Below are 19,674 nucleotides of genomic sequence, written 5' to 3'. Positions count from 1 at the left end.
TGGTGAGAAACGACCAAAGGCAGCTGTCTATGGATTTATTTAGAATATTAAAAAGGCCATAACTTTCTCGTTACTCGTGATAATTGGCCACTCCAGGAGGCTTTGGAAGCCTTATTCCGTGGGTAACAGTGGGGCATTCTCTAAATGGGATTATCTCTCCGTCGTTTTTGTGAGAAACGACCAAACGCAGTTGCCTATGGATTTATTTAGAATATTAAAAAGGCCATAACTTTCTCGTTACTCGTGATAATTGGCCACTCCAGGAGGCTTTGGAAACCTTATTCCATGGGTATCAGTGGGGCATTCTCGAAATTGGATTATCTCTCCGTCGTTTTGGTGAGAAACGACCAAAGGCAGCTGTCTATGGATTTATTTAGAATATTAAAAAGGCCATAACTTTCTCGTTACTCGTGATAATTGGCCACTCCAGGAGGCTTTGGAAGCCTTATTCCGTGGGTAACAGTGGGGCATTCTCTAAATGGGATTATCTCTCCGTCGTTTTTGTGAGAAACGACCAAACGCAGTTGCCTATGGATTTATTTAGAATATTAAAAAGGCCATAACTTTCTCGTTACTCGTGATAATTGGCCACTCCAGGAGGCTTTGGAAACCTTATTCCGTGGGTATCAGTGGGGCATTCTCGAAATTGGATTATCTCTCCGTCGTTTTGGTGAGAAACGACCAAAGGCAGCTGTCTATGGATTTATTTAGAATATTAAAAAGGCCATAACTTTCTCGTTACTCGTGATAATTGGCCACTCCAGGAGGCTTTGGAAGCCTTATTCCGTGGGTAACAGTGGGGCATTCTCTAAATGGGATTATCTCTCCGTCGTTTTTGTGAGAAACGACCAAACGCAGTTGCCTATGGATTTATTTAGAATATTAAAAAGGCCATAACTTTCTCGTTACTCGTGATAATTGGCCACTCCAGGAGGCTTTGGAAACCTTATTCCATGGGTATCAGTGGGGCATTCTCGAAATTGGATTATCTCTCCGTCGTTTTGGTGAGAAACGACCAAAGGCAGCTGCCTATGGATTTATTTAGAATATTAAAAATGCCATAACTTTCTCGTTACTCGTGATAATTGGCCACTCCAGGAGGCTTTGGAAACCTTATTCCGTGGGTAACAGTGGGGCATTCTCTAAATTGGATTATCTCTCCGTCGTTTTTGTGAGAAACGACCAAAGGCAGCTGCCTATGGATTTATTTAGAATATTAAAAAGGCCATAACTTTCTCGTTACTCGTGATAATTGGCCACTCCAGGAGGCTTTGGAAACCTTATTCCGTGGGTAACAGTGGGGCATTCTCGAAATTGGATTATCTCTCCGTCGTTTTTGTGAGAAACGACCAAAGGCAGGTGCCTATAGATTTATTTATAATATTAAAAAGGCCATAACTTTCTCGTTACTCGTGATAATTGGCCACTCCAGGAGGCTTTGGAAACCTTATTCGATAGGTAACAGTTGGGCATTCTCGAAATTGGATTATCTCTCTGTCGTTTTTCTGAAAAACGGCCAAAGGCAGCTGCCTATAGATTTATTTAGAATATTAAAAAGGCCTTAACTTTCTCGTTACTCGTGATAATTGGCCACTCCTGAAGGCTTTGGAAACCTTATTCGATGGGTAACAGTGGGGCATTCTCGAAATTGGATTATCACTCTGTCGTTTTTGTGAGAAACGAGCAAAGGCAGTTGCCTATGGATTTATTTAGAATATTAAAAAGGCCATAACTTTCTCGTTACTCGTGATAATTGGCCACTCCAAGAGGCTTTGGAAACCTTATTCGATGGGTAACAGTTGGGCATTCTCGAAATTGGATTATCTCTCCGTCTTTTTTCTGAAAAACGGCCAAAGGCAGCTGCTTATGGAATTATTTAGAATATTAAAAAGGCCATAACTTTCTCGTTACTCATGATAATTTGCCACTCCAGGAGGCTTTGGAAACCTTATTCCATGGATAACAGTGGGGCATTCTCGAAATTGGATTATCTCTCCGTCGTTTTTGTGAGAAACGACCAAACGCAGTTGCCTATGGATTTATTTAGAATATTAAAAAGGCCATAACTTTCTCGTTACTCGTGATAATTGGCCACTCCAGGAGGCTTTGGAAACCTTATTCCATGGGTATCAGTGGGGCATTCTCGAAATTGGATTATCTCTCCGTCGTTTTGGTGAGAAACGACCAAAGGCAGCTGTCTATGGATTTATTTAGAATATTAAAAAGGCCATAACTTTCTCGTTACTCGTGATAATTGGCCACTCCAGGAGGCTTTGGAAGCCTTATTCCGTGGGTAACAGTGGGGCATTCTCTAAATGGGATTATCTCTCCGTCGTTTTTGTGAGAAACGACCAAACGCAGTTGCCTATGGATTTATTTAGAATATTAAAAAGGCCATAACTTTCTCGTTACTCGTGATAATTGGCCACTCCAGGAGGCTTTGGAAACCTTATTCCGTGGGTATCAGTGGGGCATTCTCGAAATTGGATTATCTCTCCGTCGTTTTGGTGAGAAACGACCAAAGGCAGCTGTCTATGGATTTATTTAGAATATTAAAAAGGCCATAACTTTCTCGTTACTCGTGATAATTGGCCACTCCAGGAGGCTTTGGAAGCCTTATTCCGTGGGTAACAGTGGGGCATTCTCTAAATGGGATTATCTCTCCGTCGTTTTTGTGAGAAACGACCAAACGCAGTTGCCTATGGATTTATTTAGAATATTAAAAAGGCCATAACTTTCTCGTTACTCGTGATAATTGGCCACTCCAGGAGGCTTTGGAAACCTTATTCCATGGGTATCAGTGGGGCATTCTCGAAATTGGATTATCTCTCCGTCGTTTTGGTGAGAAACGACCAAAGGCAGCTGCCTATGGATTTATTTAGAATATTAAAAATGCCATAACTTTCTCGTTACTCGTGATAATTGGCCACTCCAGGAGGCTTTGGAAACCTTATTCCGTGGGTAACAGTGGGGCATTCTCTAAATTGGATTATCTCTCCGTCGTTTTTGTGAGAAACGACCAAAGGCAGCTGCCTATGGATTTATTTAGAATATTAAAAAGGCCATAACTTTCTCGTTACTCGTGATAATTGGCCACTCCAGGAGGCTTTGGAAACCTTATTCCGTGGGTAACAGTGGGGCATTCTCGAAATTGGATTATCTCTCCGTCGTTTTTGTGAGAAACGACCAAAGGCAGGTGCCTATAGATTTATTTATAATATTAAAAAGGCCATAACTTTCTCGTTACTCGTGATAATTGGCCACTCCAGGAGGCTTTGGAAACCTTATTCGATAGGTAACAGTTGGGCATTCTCGAAATTGGATTATCTCTCTGTCGTTTTTCTGAAAAACGGCCAAAGGCAGCTGCCTATAGATTTATTTAGAATATTAAAAAGGCCTTAACTTTCTCGTTACTCGTGATAATTGGCCACTCCTGAAGGCTTTGGAAACCTTATTCGATGGGTAACAGTGGGGCATTCTCGAAATTGGATTATCACTCTGTCGTTTTTGTGAGAAACGAGCAAAGGCAGTTGCCTATGGATTTATTTAGAATATTAAAAAGGCCATAACTTTCTCGTTACTCGTGATAATTGGCCACTCCAAGAGGCTTTGGAAACCTTATCCGATGGGTAACAGTTGGGCATTCTCGAAATTGGATTATCTCTCCGTCTTTTTTCTGAAAAACGGCCAAAGGCAGCTGCTTATGGAATTATTTAGAATATTAAAAAGGCCATAACTTTCTCGTTACTCATGATAATTTGCCACTCCAGGAGGCTTTGGAAACCTTATTCCATGGATAACAGTGGGGCATTCTCGAAATTGGATTATCTCTCCGTCGTTTTTGTGATAAACGGCCAAAGGCTGCTGCCTATGGATTTATTTAGAATATTAAAAAGGCCATAACTTTCTCGTTACTCGTGATAATTGGCCACTCCAGGAGGCTTTGGAAACCTTATTCCGTGGGTAACAGTGGGGCATTCTCTAAATTGGATTATCTCTCCGTCGTTTTTGTGAGAAACGACCAAAGGCAGTTGCCTATGGATTTATTTAGAATATTAAAAATGCCATAACTTTCTCGTTACTCGTGATAATTGGCCACTCCAGGAGGCTTTGGAAACCTTATTCCGTGGGTAACAGTGGGGCATTCTCTAAATTGGATTATCTCTCCGTCGTTTTTGTGAGAAACGACCAAAGACAGCTGCCTATGGATTTATTTAGAATATTAAAAAGGCCATAACTTTCTCGTTACTCGTGATAATTGGCCACTCCAGGAGGCTTTGGAAACCTTATTCCGTGGGTAACAGTGGGGCATTCCCGAAATTGGATTATCTCTCCGTCGTTTTTGTGAGAAACGACCAAAGGCAGGTGCCTATAGATTTATTTATAATATTAAAAAGGCCATAACTTTCTCGTTACTCGTGATAATTGGCCACTCCAGGAGGCTTTGGAAACCTTATTCGATAGGTAACAGTTGGGCATTCTCGAAATTGGATTATCTCTCTGTCGTTTTTCTGAAAAACGGCCAAAGGCAGCTGCCTATAGATTTATTTAGAATATTAAAAAGGCCTTAACTTTCTCGTTACTCGTGATAATTGGCCACTCCTGAAGGCTTTGGAAACCTTATTCGATGGGTAACAGTGGGGCATTCTCGAAATTGGATTATCACTCTGTCGTTTTTGTGAGAAACGAGCAAAGGCAGTTGCCTATGGATTTATTTAGAATATTAAAAAGGCCATAACTTTCTCGTTACTCGTGATAATTGGCCACTCCAAGAGGCTTTGGAAACCTTATTCGATGGGTAACAGTTGGGCATTCTCGAAATTGGATTATCTCTCCGTCTTTTTTCTGAAAAACGGCCAAAGGCAGCTGCTTATGGAATTATTTAGAATATTAAAAAGGCCATAACTTTCTCGTTACTCATGATAATTTGCCACTCCAGGAGGCTTTGGAAACCTTATTCCATGGATAACAGTGGGGCATTCTCGAAATTGGATTATCTCTCCGTCGTTTTTGTGATAAACGGCCAAAGGCTGCTGCCTATGGATTTATTTAGAATATTAAAAAGGCCATAACTTTCTCGTTACTCGTGATAATTGGCCACTCCAGGAGGCTTTGGAAACCTTATTCCGTGGGTAACAGTGGGGCATTCTCTAAATTGGATTATCTCTCCGTCGTTTTTGTGAGAAACGACCAAAGGCAGTTGCCTATGGATTTATTTAGAATATTAAAAAGGCCATAACTTTCTCGTTACTCGTGATAATTGGCCACTCCAGGAGGCTTTGGAAACCTTATTCCATGGGTATCAGTGGGGCATTCTCGAAATTGGATTATCTCTCCGTCGTTTTGGTGAGAAACGACCAAAGGCAGCTGTCTATGGATTTATTTATAATATTAAAAAGGCCATAACTTTCTCGTTACTCGTGATAATTGGCCACTCCAGGAGGCTTTGGAAACCTTATTCCGTGAGTAACAGTGGGGCATTCTCGAAATTGGATTATCTCTCCGTCGTTTTTGTGAGAAACGACCAAAGGCAGGTGCCTATAGATTTATTTATAATATTAAAAAGGCCATAACTTTCTCGTTACTCGTGATAATTGGCCACTCCAGGAGGCTTTGGAAACCTTATTCGATAGGTAACAGTTGGGCATTCTCGAAATTGGATTATCTCTCTGTCGTTTTTCTGAAAAACGGCCAAAGGCAGCTGCCTATAGATTTATTTAGAATATTAAAAAGGCCTTAACTTTCTCGTTACTCGTGATAATTGGCCACTCCTGAAGGCTTTGGAAACCTTATTCGATGGGTAACAGTGGGGCATTCTCGAAATTGGATTATCACTCTGTCGTTTTTGTGAGAAACGAGCAAAGGCAGTTGCCTATGGATTTATTTAGAATATTAAAAAGGCCATAACTTTCTCGTTACTCGTGATAATTGGCCACTCCAAGAGGCTTTGGAAACCTTATTCGATGGGTAACAGTTGGGCATTCTCGAAATTGGATTATCTCTCCGTCTTTTTTCTGAAAAACGGCCAAAGGCAGCTGCTTATGGAATTATTTAGAATATTAAAAAGGCCATAACTTTCTCGTTACTCATGATAATTTGCCACTCCAGGAGGCTTTGGAAACCTTATTCCATGGATAACAGTGGGGCATTCTCGAAATTGGATTATCTCTCCGTCGTTTTTGTGATAAACGGCCAAAGGCTGCTGCCTATGGATTTATTTAGAATATTAAAAAGGCCATAACTTTCTCGTTACTCGTGATAATTGGCCACTCCAGGAGGCTTTGGAAACCTTATTCCATGGGTATCAGTGGGGCATTCTCGAAATTTGATTATCTCTCCATCGTTTTGGTGAGAAACGACCAAAGGCAACTGCCTATGGATTTATTTAGAATATTAAAAAGGCCATAACTTTCTCGTTACTCGTGCTAATTGGCCACTCCAGGAGGCTTTGGAAACCTCATTCTGTGGGTAACAGTGTGGCATTCTCCAAATTGGATTATCTCTCCGTCGTTTTTGTGAGAAACGACCAAAGGCAGTTGCCTATAGATTTATTTATAATATTAAAAAGGCCATAACTTTCTTGTTACTCGTGATAATTGGCCACCCCAGTAGGCTTTGGAAACCTTATTCGATGGGTAACAGTTGGGCATTCTCGAAATTGGATTATCTCTCCTTCGTTTTTGTGAGAAACGACCAAAGGCTGCTGCCTATGGATTTATTTAGAATATTAAAAAGGCCATAACTTTCTCGTTACTCGTGATAATTGGCCACTCCAGAAGGCTTTGGAAACCTTATTCGATGGGTATCAGTGGGGCATTCTCGAAATTTGATTATCTCTCCGTCGTTTTTGTGATAAACGGCCAAAGGCTGCTGCCTATGGATTTATTTAGAATATTAAAAAGGCCATAACTTTCTCGTTACTCGTGATAATTGGCCACTCCAGGAGGCTTTGGAAACCTTATTCCATGGGTATCAGTGGGGCATTCTCGAAATTTGATTATCTCTCCATCGTTTTGGTGAGAAACGACCAAAGGCAACTGCCTATGGATTTATTTAGAATATTAAAAAGGCCATAACTTTCTCGTTACTCGTGCTAATTGGCCACTCCAGGAGGCTTTGGAAACCTCATTCTGTGGGTAACAGTGTGGCATTCTCGAAATTGGATTATCTCTCCGTCGTTTTTGTGAGAAACGACCAAAGGCAGGTGCCTATAGATTTATTTATAATATTAAAAAGGCCATAACTTTCTCGTTACTCGTGATAATTGGCCACTCCAGGAGGCTTTGGAAACCTTATTCGATAGGTAACAGTTGGGCATTCTCGAAATTGGATTATCTCTCTGTCGTTTTTCTGAAAAACGGCCAAAGGCAGCTGCCTATAGATTTATTTAGAATATTAAAAAGGCCATAACTTTCTCGTTACTCGTGATAATTGGCCACTCCAAGAGGCTTTGGAAACCTTATTCGATGGGTAACAGTTGGGCATTCTCGAAATTGGATTATCTCTCCGTCTTTTTTCTGAAAAACGGCCAAAGGCAGCTGCTTATGGAATTATTTAGAATATTAAAAAGGCCATAACTTTCTCGTTACTCATGATAATTTGCCACTCCAGGAGGCTTTGGAAACCTTATTCCATGGATAACAGTGGGGCATTCTCGAAATTGGATTATCTCTCCGTCGTTTTTGTGATAAACGACCAAAGGCAGCTGCCTATGGATTTATTTAGAATATTAAAAAGGCCATAACTTTCTCGTTACTCGTGATAATTGGCCACTCCAGGAGGCTTTGGAAACCTTATTCCATGGGTATCAGTGGGGCATTCTCGAAATTGGATTATCTCTCCGTCGTTTTGGTGAGAAACGACCAAAGGCAGCTGCCTATGGATTTATTTAGAATATTAAAAAGGCCATAACTTTCTCGTTACTCGTGATAATTGGCCACTCCAGGAGGCTTTGGAAACCTTATTCCGTGGGTAACAGTGGGGCATTCTCGAAATTGGATTATCTCTCCGTCGTTTTTGTGAGAAACGACCAAAGGCAGGTGCATATAGATTTATTTATAATATTAAAAAGGCCATAACTTTCTCGTTACTCGTGATAATTGGCCACTCCAGGAGGCTTTGGAAACCTTATTCGATAGGTAACAGTTGGGCATTCTCGAAATTGGATTATCTCTCTGTCGTTTTTCTGAAAAACGGCCAAAGGCAGCTGCCTATAGATTTATTTAGAATATTAAAAAGGCCTTAACTTTCTCGTTACTCGTGATAATTGGCCACTCCTGAAGGCTTTGGAAACCTTATTCGATGGGTAACAGTGGGGCATTCTCGAAATTGGATTATCACTCTGTCGTTTTTGTGAGAAACGAGCAAAGGCAGTTGCCTATGGATTTATTTAGAATATTAAAAAGGCCATAACTTTCTCGTTACTCGTGATAATTGGCCACTCCAAGAGGCTTTGGAAACCTTATTCGATGGGTAACAGTTGGGCATTCTCGAAATTGGATTATCTCTCCGTCTTTTTTCTGAAAAACGGCCAAAGGCAGCTGCTTATGGAATTATTTAGAATATTAAAAAGGCCATAACTTTCTCGTTACTCATGATAATTTGCCACTCCAGGAGGCTTTGGAAACCTTATTCCATGGATAACAGTGGGGCATTCTCGAAATTGGATTATCTCTCCGTCGTTTTTGTGATAAACGGCCAAAGGCTGCTGCCTATGGATTTATTTAGAATATTAAAAAGGCCATAACTTTCTCGTTACTCGTGATAATTGGCCACTCCAGGAGGCTTTGGAAACCTTATTCCATGGGTATCAGTGGGGCATTCTCGAAATTTGATTATCTCTCCATCGTTTTGGTGAGAAACGACCAAAGGCAATTGCCTATGGATTTATTTAGAATATTAAAAAGGCCATAACTTTCTCGTTACTCGTGCTAATTGGCCACTCCAGGAGGCTTTGGAAACCTCATTCTGTGGGTAACAGTGTGGCATTCTCGAAATTGGATTATCTCTCCGTCGTTTTTGTGAGAAACGACCAAAGGCAGTTGCCTATAGATTTATTTATAATATTAAAAAGGCCATAACTTTCTTGTTACTCGTGATAATTGGCCACCCCAGTAGGCTTTGGAAACCTTATTCGATGGGTAACAGTTGGGCATTCTCGAAATTGGATTATCTCTCCTTCGTTTTTGTGAGAAACGACCAAAGGCTGCTGCCTATGGATTTATTTAGAATATTAAAAAGGCCATAACTTTCTCGTTACTCGTGATAATTGGCCACTCCAGAAGGCTTTGGAAACCTTATTCGATGGGTATCAGTGGGGAATTCTCGAAATTTGATTATCTCTCCGTCGTTTTTGTGATAAACGGCCAAAGGCTTGCTGCCTATGGATTTATTTAGAATATTAAAAAGGCCATAACTTTCTCGTTACTCGTGATAATTGGCCACTCCAGGAGGCTTTGGAAACCTTATTCCATGGATATCAGTGGGGCATTCTCGAAATTTGATTATCTCTCCGTCGTTTTGGTGAGAAACGACCAAAGGCAACTGCCTATGGATTTATTTAGAATATTAAAAAGGCCATAACTTTCTCGTTACTCGTGCTAATTGGCCACTCCAGGAGGCGTTGGAAACCTCATTCTGTGGGTAACAGTGTGGCATTCTCGAAATTGGATTATCTTTCCGTCGTTTTTATGAGAAACGACCAAAGGCAGTTGCCTATAGATTTATTTATAATATTAAAAAGGCCATAACTTTCTTGTTACTCGTGATAATTGGCCACTCCAGAAGGCTTTGGAAACCTTATTCGATGGGTAACAGTTAGGCATTCTCGAAATTGGATTATCTCTCTGTCGTTTTTCGGAAAAACGGCCAAAGGCATCTGCCTACAGATTTATTTAGAATATTAAAAAGGCCTTATCTTTCTCGTTACTCGTGATAATTAGCCACTCCAGAAGAATTTGGAAACCTTATTCCATGTGTAACAGTGGGGCATTCTCGAAATTGGATTATCTCTCCGTCGTTTTTGTGAGAAACGACCAAAGGCTGCTGCCTATGGATTTATTTAGAATATTAAAAAGGCCATAACTTTCTCGTTACTCGTGATAATTGGCCACTCCAGGAGGCTTTGGAAACCTTATTCCGTGGGTAACAGTGGGGCATTCTCGAAATTGGATTATCTCTCCGTCGTTTTTGTGAGAAACGACCAAAGGCAGTTGCCTATGGATTTATTTAGAATATTAAAAAGGCCATAAATTTCTCGTTACTCGTGATAATTGGCCACTCCAGGAGGCTTTGGAAACCTTATTCCATGGGTATCAGTGGGGCATTCTCGAAATTGGATTATCTCTCCTTCGTTTTGGTGAGAAACGACCAAAGGCAGCTGCCTATGGATTTATTTTGAATATTAAAAAGGCCATAACTTTCTCGTTACTCGTGATAATTGGCCACTCCAGGAGGCTTTGGAAACCTTATTCCGTGGGTAACAGTGGGGCAATCTCGTAATTGGATTATCTCTCCGTCGTTTTAGTGAGAAACGACCAAAGGCAGCCGCCTATGGATTTATTTTGAATATTAAAAAGGCCATAACTTTCTCGTTACTCATGATAATTGGCCACTCCAGGACGCTTTGGAAACCTTATTCCATGGGTAACAGTGGGGCATTCTCGAAATTGGATTATCTCTCCGTCGTTTTTCTGAGAAACGACCAAAGGCAGCTGCCTATGGATTTATTTAGAATATTAAAAAGGCCATAACTTTCTCGTTACTCGTGATAATTGGCCACTCCAGGAGGCTTTGGAAACCTTATTCCATGGGCAACAGTGGGTGATACGCCCGGATTTTGCACTGTTTTAAGGCCATTATTTGGTCCGTTTTTGATATCAAAATCACTCTACATGTCCATTATTTGCATATTCTATACATTTTGGTATTTTGACGTGTTTTGTGAGAAATGTGCATATTTGAGCCGAAAAGGGGAGTAGAAACGCATAGTCTGGAAATCTGGAGTCAGACGGCGACCAGCGACCGCCGCGAAGTTGTACGGCGACCGCCGGCGCTCGGCGGTCAGAGCCATGTGGTGGCCCGCCTCGGAAATTTACGCTAGGAGAAGAGTCTCGCCCGGCGACCGCCGGAGGACATGTGGCGGTCCGCCACCGAAGGGTCAGAGTCTCTGGACTCCAACACGGCGACCGCCGGCCAAGGTGCGGCGGCCCGCCGGAGAAAGGCGGCGAATCCGACGAGCTTTAGATTTGCTCCAAGATTTACCAAATTTTGAAGATCTTTTCCTTCTATGATGAGGACTAATCTTCCCCTATAAATAGGATCTCAAGCTTCATAAAAAAAAAAAGGGTTTTTTTTCACACATCAAGAACACATTCATAGAGAAAGAGAGTGACTACTTGCAACATTCATAGAGATCAAAAGCTAGAGTACTTCAATCGTGCAAGGAGTTGGAGAAGGATTTCAAGAACATCAAGAACGACAAGGATTCAACCTACGGGTTTTATTTGCTTTAGTTTTATGTTCAAATTGTTTTCCCTTCAATCTATGTTTTTAGTTTATTCAGTCATGTGTAACTAAACTCATAGGATTCTAGGGATGTGTTAGTAGCAACTTTGGTTATACAATTCCGTTTTCTATTTAATATCCGTTTTGTTTTTACTTTGTTTTTTCCCTAAGTTAATCATGATGCTTCATAATTGAGTGACACAATTATGTATGATTCAATACAACTTGTTTCATAACTGTGACAGAGTTCTAGCGAGTTAGATCCACTTAGTAGACACTACAGTTAGCTTCCTTTAAAACGGCACTGTTAATTGAGAGTGAGGACTTTTCAAGGGTCTTAGGAGCTTTTTGGAGTTACGTGTTTGGATTGACAACCCTAATGTTAGTAATCAACGTTTGTATCGCATGAGCATAAGCTAGGTGACTCGTCCTTTCAAAGTATTAAATGTGCTAGGATATTGTAGTTTGGAATTTGTATAACCATAAAAGTGAAAGCACATCCCTGGAATTCCCCTTATCTATATACTTTTCTCTCCGTGATTTGCTTGCATTTAGTTGTTTACTGTTTTTAATATTTACTGTTTTCAAAAGTCTTCAAAAATTCTTGTTTCTCCAGATAGTAATTGAGTTCTAGTAGAAGATAGACACTTTGTGTACATCTTCCCCGTGTTCGATACCCGGTACTAACCTTTTGCTATACTATACCTACTCTGTATAGTTGCAGGTATTTATAGTGCAAATAAAAAGTGCATCAGTGGGGCATTCTCGAAATTGGATTATCTTTCCGTCGTTTTTGTGAGAAACGACCAAAGGAGCTGCCTATGGATTTATTTAGAATATTAAAAAGGTCATAACTTTCTCGTTACTCATGATAATTGGCCACTCCAGGAGGCTTTGGAAACCTTATTCGATGGGTAACAGTTAGGCATTCTCGAAATTGAATTATCTCTCTGTCGTTTTTCTGAAAAACTACCTAAGGCAGCTGCCTATAGATTTATTTAGAATATTAAAAAGGCCCTAACTTTCTCGTTACTCGTGATAATTGGCCACTCCAGGAGGCTTTGGAAACCTTATTCCATGGGTAACAGTGGGGCATTCTCGAAATTGGATTATATCTCTGTCGTTTTTCTGAAAAACGGCCAAAGGCAGCTGCCTATAGATTTATTTAGAATATTAAAAAGGCCTTAACTTTCTCGTTACTCGTGATAATTGGCCACTCCAGAAGGCTTTGGAAACCTTATTCCATGGGTAACAGTGGGGCAATCTCGAAATTGGATTATCTCTCCGTCGTTTTAGTGAGAAACGACCAAAGGCAGCTGCCTATGGATTTATTTTGAATATTAAAAAGGCCTTAACTTTCTCGTTAATCGTGATAATTAGCCACTCCAGAAGGATTTGGAAACCTTATTCCATGGGTAACAGTGGGGCATTCTCGAAATTGGATTATCTTCCCGTCGTTTTTGTGAGAAACGATCAAAGGCAGCTGCCTATAGATTTATTTATAATATTAAAAAGGCCTTAACTTTCTCGTTACTCGTGATATTTGGCCACTCCAGAAGGCTTTGGAAACCTTATTCCATGGGTAACAGTGGGGCATTCTCGAAATTGGATTATCTCTCCGTCGTTTTTGTGAGAAACGACCCAAGGCAGTTGCTTATGGATTTATTTAGAATATTAAAAAGACCATAACTTTCTCGTTACTCGTGATAATTGGCCACTCCAGGAGGCTTTGGAAACCTTATTCCATGGGTAACAGTAGGGCATTCTCGAAATAGGATTATCTCTCCGTCGTTTTTGTGAGAAACGACCAAAGGCAGCTGCCTATGGATTTATTTAGAATATTAAAAAGGCCATAACTTTCTCTAAACTCGTGATAATTGGCCACTCCATGACGCTTTGGAAACCTTATTCGATGGGCAACAGTTGGGCATTCTCGAAATTGGATTATCTCTCTGTCGTTTTTCTGAAAAACGGCCAAAGGCAGCTGCCTATAGATTTATTTAGAATATTAAAAAGGCCATAACTTTCTCGTTACTCGTGATAATTGGCCACTCCAGAAGGCTTTGGAAATCTTATTCCATGGGTAACAGTGGGGCAATCTCGAAATTGGATTATCTCTCCGTCGTTTTAGTGAGAAACGACCAAAGGCAGCTGCCTATGGATTTATTTTGAATATGAAAAAGGCCATAACTTTCTCGTTACTCATGATAATTGACCACTCCAGGACGCTTTGGAAACCTTATTCCATGGGTAACAGTGGGGCATTCTCGAAATTGGATTATCTCTCCGTCGTTTTTGTGAGAAACGACCAAAGGCAGCTGCCTATGGATTTATTTAGAATATTAAAAAGGCCATAACTTTCTTGTTACTCATGATAATTGGCCACTCCAGGAGGCTTTGGAAACCTTATTCGATGGGCAACAGTTGGGCATTCTCGAAATTGGATTATCTATCTGTCGTTTTTCTGAAAAACGGCCAAAGGCAGCTGCCTATAGATTTATTTAGAATATTAAAAAGGCCTTAACTTTCTCGTTACTCGTGATATTTGGCCACTCCAGAAGGCTTTGGAAACCTTATTCCATGGGTAACAGTGGGGCAATCTCGAAATTGGATTATCTATCCGTCGTTTTAGTGAGAAACGACCAAAGGCAGCTGCCTATGGATTTATTTAGAATATTAAAAAGGCCATAACTTTCTCGTTACTCGTGATAATTGGCCACTCCAGGAGGCTTTGGAAACCTTATTCGATGGGTAACAGTTAGGCATTCTTGAAATTGGATTATCTCTCTGTCGTTTTTCTGAAAAACGACCTAAGGCAGCTGCCTATAGATTTATTTATAATATTAAAAAGGCCTTAACTTTCTCGTTACTCGTGATAATTGGCCACTCCAGAAGGCTTTGGAAACCTTATTCGATGGGTAACAGTTGGGCATTCTCGAAATTGGATTATCTCTCTGTCGTTTTTCTGAAAAACGGCCAAAGGCAGCTGCTTATAGATTTATTTAGAATATTTAAAAGACCTTAACTTTCTCGTTACTCATGATAATTAGCCACTCCAGAAGGATTTGGAAACCTTATTCCATGGGTAACAATGGGGCATTCTCGAAATTGGATTATCTCTCCGTCGTTTTTCTGAAAAACGACCTAAGGCAGCTGCCTATAGATTTATTTATAATATTAAAAAGGCCATAACTTTCTCGTTACTCGTGATAATTGGCCACTCCATGACGCTTTGGAAACCTTATTCGATGGGCAACAGTTGGGCATTCTCGAAATTGGATTATCTCTCTGTCGTTTTTCTGAAAAACGGCCAAAGGCAGCTGCCTATAGATTTATTTAGAATATTAAAAAGGCCATAACTTTCTCGTTACTCGTGATAATTGGCCACTCCAGAAGGCTTTGGAAACCTTATTCCATGGGTAACAGTGGGGCAATCTCGAAATTGGATTATCTCTCCGTCGTTTTAGTGAGAAACGACCAAAGGCAGCTGCCTATGGATTTATTTTGAATATGAAAAAGGCCATAACTTTCTCGTTACTCATGATAATTGACCACTCCAGGACGCTTTGGAAACCTTATTCCATGGGTAACAGTGGGGCATTCTCGAAATTGGATTATCTCTCCGTCGTTTTTGTGAGAAACGACCAAAGGCAGCTGCCTATGGATTTATTTAGAATATTAAAAAGGCCATAACTTTCTCGTTACTCATGATAATTGGCCACTCCAGGAGGCTTTGGAAACCTTATTCGATGGGCAACAGTTGGGCATTCTCGAAATTGGATTATCTATCTGTCGTTTTTCTGAAAAACGGCCAAACGCAGCTGCCTATAGATTTATTTAGAATATTAATAAGGCCTTAACTTTCTCGTTACTCGTGATATTTGGCCACTCCAGAAGGCTTTGGAAACCTTATTCCATGGGTAACAGTGGGGCAATCTCGAAATTGGATTATCTATCCGTCGTTTTAGTGAGAAACGACCGAAGGCAGCTGCCTATGGATTTATTTTGAATATTAAAAAGGCCTTAACTTTCTCGTTAATCGTGATAATTAGCCACTCCAGAAGGATTTGGAAACCTTATTCCATGGGTAACAGTGGGGCATTCTCGAAATTGGATTATCTCCCCGTCGTTTTTGTGAGAAACGATCAAAGGCAGCTGCCTATAGATTTATTTATAATATTAAAAAGGCCTTAACTTTCTCGTTACTCGTGATATTTGGCCACTCCAGAAGGCTTTGGAAACCTTATTCCATGGGTAACAGTGGGGCAATCTCGAAATTGGATTATCTATCCGTCGTTTTAGTGAGAAACGACCAAAGGCAGCTGCCTATGGATTTATTTAGAATATTAAAAAGGCCATAACTTTCTCGTTACTCGTGATAATTGGCCACTCCAGGAGGCTTTGGAAACCTTATTCGATGGGTAACAGTTAGGCATTCTCGAAATTGGATTATCTCTCTGTCGTTTTTCTGAAAAACGACCTAAGGCAGCTGCCTATAGATTTATTTATAATATTAAAAAGGCCTTAACTTTCTCGTTACTCGTGATAATTGGCCACTCCAGAAGGCTTTGGAAACCTTATTCGATGGGTAACAGTTGGGCATTCTCGAAATTGGATTATCTCTCTGTCGTTTTTCTGAAAAACGGCCAAAGGCAGCTGCTTATAGATTTATTTAGAATATTTAAAAGGCTTTAACTTTCTCGTTACTCATGATAATTAGCCACTCCAGAAGGATTTGGAAACCTTATTCCATGGGTAACAATGGGGCATTCTCGAAATTGGATTATCTCTCCGTCGTTTTTGTGAGAAACGACCAAAGGCAGCTGCCTATGGATTTATTTAGAATATTAAAAAGGCCATAACTTTCTCGTTACTCGTGATAATTGGCCACTCCAGGAGGCTTTGGAAACCTTATTCGAAGGGTAACAGTTAGGCATTCTCGAAATTGGATTATCTCTCTGTCGTTTTTCTAAAAACGACATAAGGCAGCTGCCTATAGATTTATTTATAATATTAAAAAGGCCTTAACTTTCTCGTTACTCGTGATAATTGGCCACTCCAGAAGGCTTTGGAAACCTTATTCGATGGGTAACAGTTGGGCATTCTCGAAATTGGATTATCTATCTGTCGTTTTTCTGAAAAACGGCCAAAGGCAGCTGCCTATAGATTTATTTAGAATATTAAAAAGGCCTTAACTTTCTCGTTACTCGTGATATTTGGCCACTCCAGAAGGCTTTGGAAACCTTATTCCATGGGTAACAGTGGGGCAATCTCGAAATTGGATTATCTATCCGTCGTTTTAGTGAGAAACGACCAAAGGCAGCTGCCTATGGATTTATTTAGAATATTAAAAAGACCATAACTTTCTCGTTACTCGTGATAATTGGCCACTCCAGAAGGCTTTGGAAACCTTATTCCATGGGTAACAGTGGGGCAATCTAGAAATTGGATTATCTCTCCGTCGTTTTAGTGAGAAACGACCATAGGCAGCTGCCTATGGATTTATTTTGAATATGAAAAAGGCCATAACTTTCTCGTTACTCATGATAATTGACCACTCCAGGACGCTTTGGAAACCTTATTCCATGGGTAACAGTGGGGCATTCTCGAAATTGGATTATCTCTCCGTCGTTTTTGTGAGAAACGACCAAAGGCAGCTGCCTATGGATTTATTTAGAATATTAAAAAGGCCATAACTTTCTCGTTACTCGTGATAATTGGCCACTCCAGGAGGCTTTGGAAACCTTATTCGATGGGTAACAGTTAGGCATTCTCGAAATTGGATTATCTCTCTGTCGTTTTTCTGAAAAACGACCTAAGGCAGCTGCCTATAGATTTATTTATAATATTAAAAAGGCCTTAACTTTCTCGTTACTCGTGATAATTGGCCACTCCAGAAGGCTTTGGAAACCTTATTCGACGGGTAACAGTTGGGCATTCTCGAAATTGGATTATCTATCTGTCGTTTTTCTGAAAAACGGCCAAAGGCAGCTGCCTATAGATTTATTTAGAATATTAAAAAGGCCTTAACTTTCTCGTTACTCATGAAAATTGGCCACTCCAGGACGCTTTGGAAACCTTATTCCATGGGTAACAGTGGGGCATTCTCGAAATTGGATTATCTCTCCGTCGTTTTTGTGAGAAACGACCAAAGGCAGCTGCCTATGGATTTATTTAGAATATTAAAAAGGCCATAACTTTCTCGTTACTCGTGATAATTGGCCACTCCAGGAGGCTTTTGAAACCTTATTCCATGGGTAACAGTGGGGCATTCTCGAAATTGGATTATCTCTCTGTCGTTTTTGTGAGAAACGACCAAAGGCAGCTGCCTATGGATTTATTTAGAATATTAAAAAGGCCATAACTTTCTCGTTACTCGTGATAATTGGCCACTCCAGGAGGCTTTGGAAACCTTATTCGATGGGTAACAGTTAGGCATTCTCGAAATTGGATTATCTCTCCGTCGTTTTTCTGAAAAACGACCTAAGGCAGCTGTTTATAGATTTATTTATAATATTAAAAAGGCCTTAACTTTCTCGTTACTCATGATAATTAGCCACTCCAGAAGGATTTGGAAACCTTATTCCATGGGTAACAATGGGGCATTCTCGAAATTGGATTATCTCTCCGTCGTTTTTGTGAGAAACGACCAAAGGCAGCTGCGTATGGATTTATTTAGAATATTAAAAAAAGCCATAACTTTCTCGTTACTCGTGATAATTGGCCACTCCAGGAGGCTTTGGAAACCTTATTCGATGGGTAACAGTTGGAATTCTCGAAATTGGATTATCTCTCTGTCGTTTTTCTGAAAAACGGCCAAAGGCAGCTGCCTATAGATTTATTTAGAATATTAAAAAGGCCTTAACTTTCTCGTTACTCGTGATAATTGGCCTCTCCAGAAGGCTTTGGAAACCTTATTCCATGGGTAACAGTTGGGCATTCTCGAAATTGGATTATCTCCCCGTTGTTTTTGTGAGAAACGATCAAAGGCAGCTGCCTATGGATTTATTTATAATATTAAAAAGGCCTTAACTTTCTCGTTACTCGTGATATTTGGCCACTCCAGAAGGCTTTGGAAACCTTATTCCATGCGTAACAGTGGGGCAATCTCGAAATTGGATTATCTATCCGTCGTTTTAGTGAGAAACGACCAAAGGCAGCTGCCTATGGATTTATTTAGAATATTAAAAAGGCCATAACTTTCTCGTTACTCGTGATAATTGGCCACTCCAGGAGGCTTTGGAAACCTTATTCGATGGGTAACAGTTGGGATTCTCGAAATTGGATTATCTCTCTGTCGTTTTTCTGAAAAACGGCCAAAGGCAGCTGCCTATAGATTTATTTAGAATATTAAAAAGGCCTTAACTTTCTCGTTACTCGTGATAATTGGCCTCTCCAGAAGGCTTTGGAAACCTTATTCCATGGGTAACAGTGGGGCATTCTCGAAATTGGATTATCTCTCCGTTGTTTTAGTGAGAAACGACCAAAGGCAGCTGCCTATGGATTTATTTAGAATATTAACAAAAGTTACTAACACATCCCTAGAATCCTATGAGTTTAGTTACACATGATGGAATAAGCTAAACACATAGATTGAAGGGAAAACGATTTGAACATAAAACTAAAGCAAATAAAACCCGTAGGTTGAATTCTTGTCGTTCTTGATGTTCTTGAAATCCTTCTCCAACGCCTTGCACAATGGAAGTACTCTAGCTTTTGATCTCTATGAAATATTTTGCAAGTAGTAGCTCTCTCTCTTTTGATGAAGCTTGAGGTCTTATTTATAGGGGAAAGTCATTCCTCATCGTAGAAGGAAAAGATCTTCAAAATATGGTAAATCTTGGAGCAGAATCTAGGGCTCTCGGATTCGCCGTCTTTCTCTGGCGGGCCGCCACACCTTGGCCGGCGGTCACCGCGCTGCATTCCAGAGTCTCTGCCCCTTCAGCGGCGGTCCGCCGCATGACTTCCGGCGGTCGCCGGACGAGACTCTTTTTTCCAAGCGTTAATTTCCGAGGCGGGCCACTACATAGCTCTGACCGCCGGGCGCCGGCGGTCGCCGTACAACTTCGCGGCGGTCGTCGGTCGCCGTCTGACTCCAGATTTCCAGACTTAGCATTTTGACTCTCTTTTTCGGCTCAAATATGCACATTTCTCACAAAACACATCAAA

Source organism: Salvia hispanica, chromosome 1, assembly GCF_029641045.1.
Source record: "Salvia hispanica isolate PSC_SH4W2 chromosome 1, Shi_PSC_v1, whole genome shotgun sequence".
NCBI lineage: Eukaryota > Viridiplantae > Streptophyta > Magnoliopsida > Lamiales > Lamiaceae > Salvia > Salvia hispanica.
Note: the sequence above shows the minus strand (reverse complement) of the source record.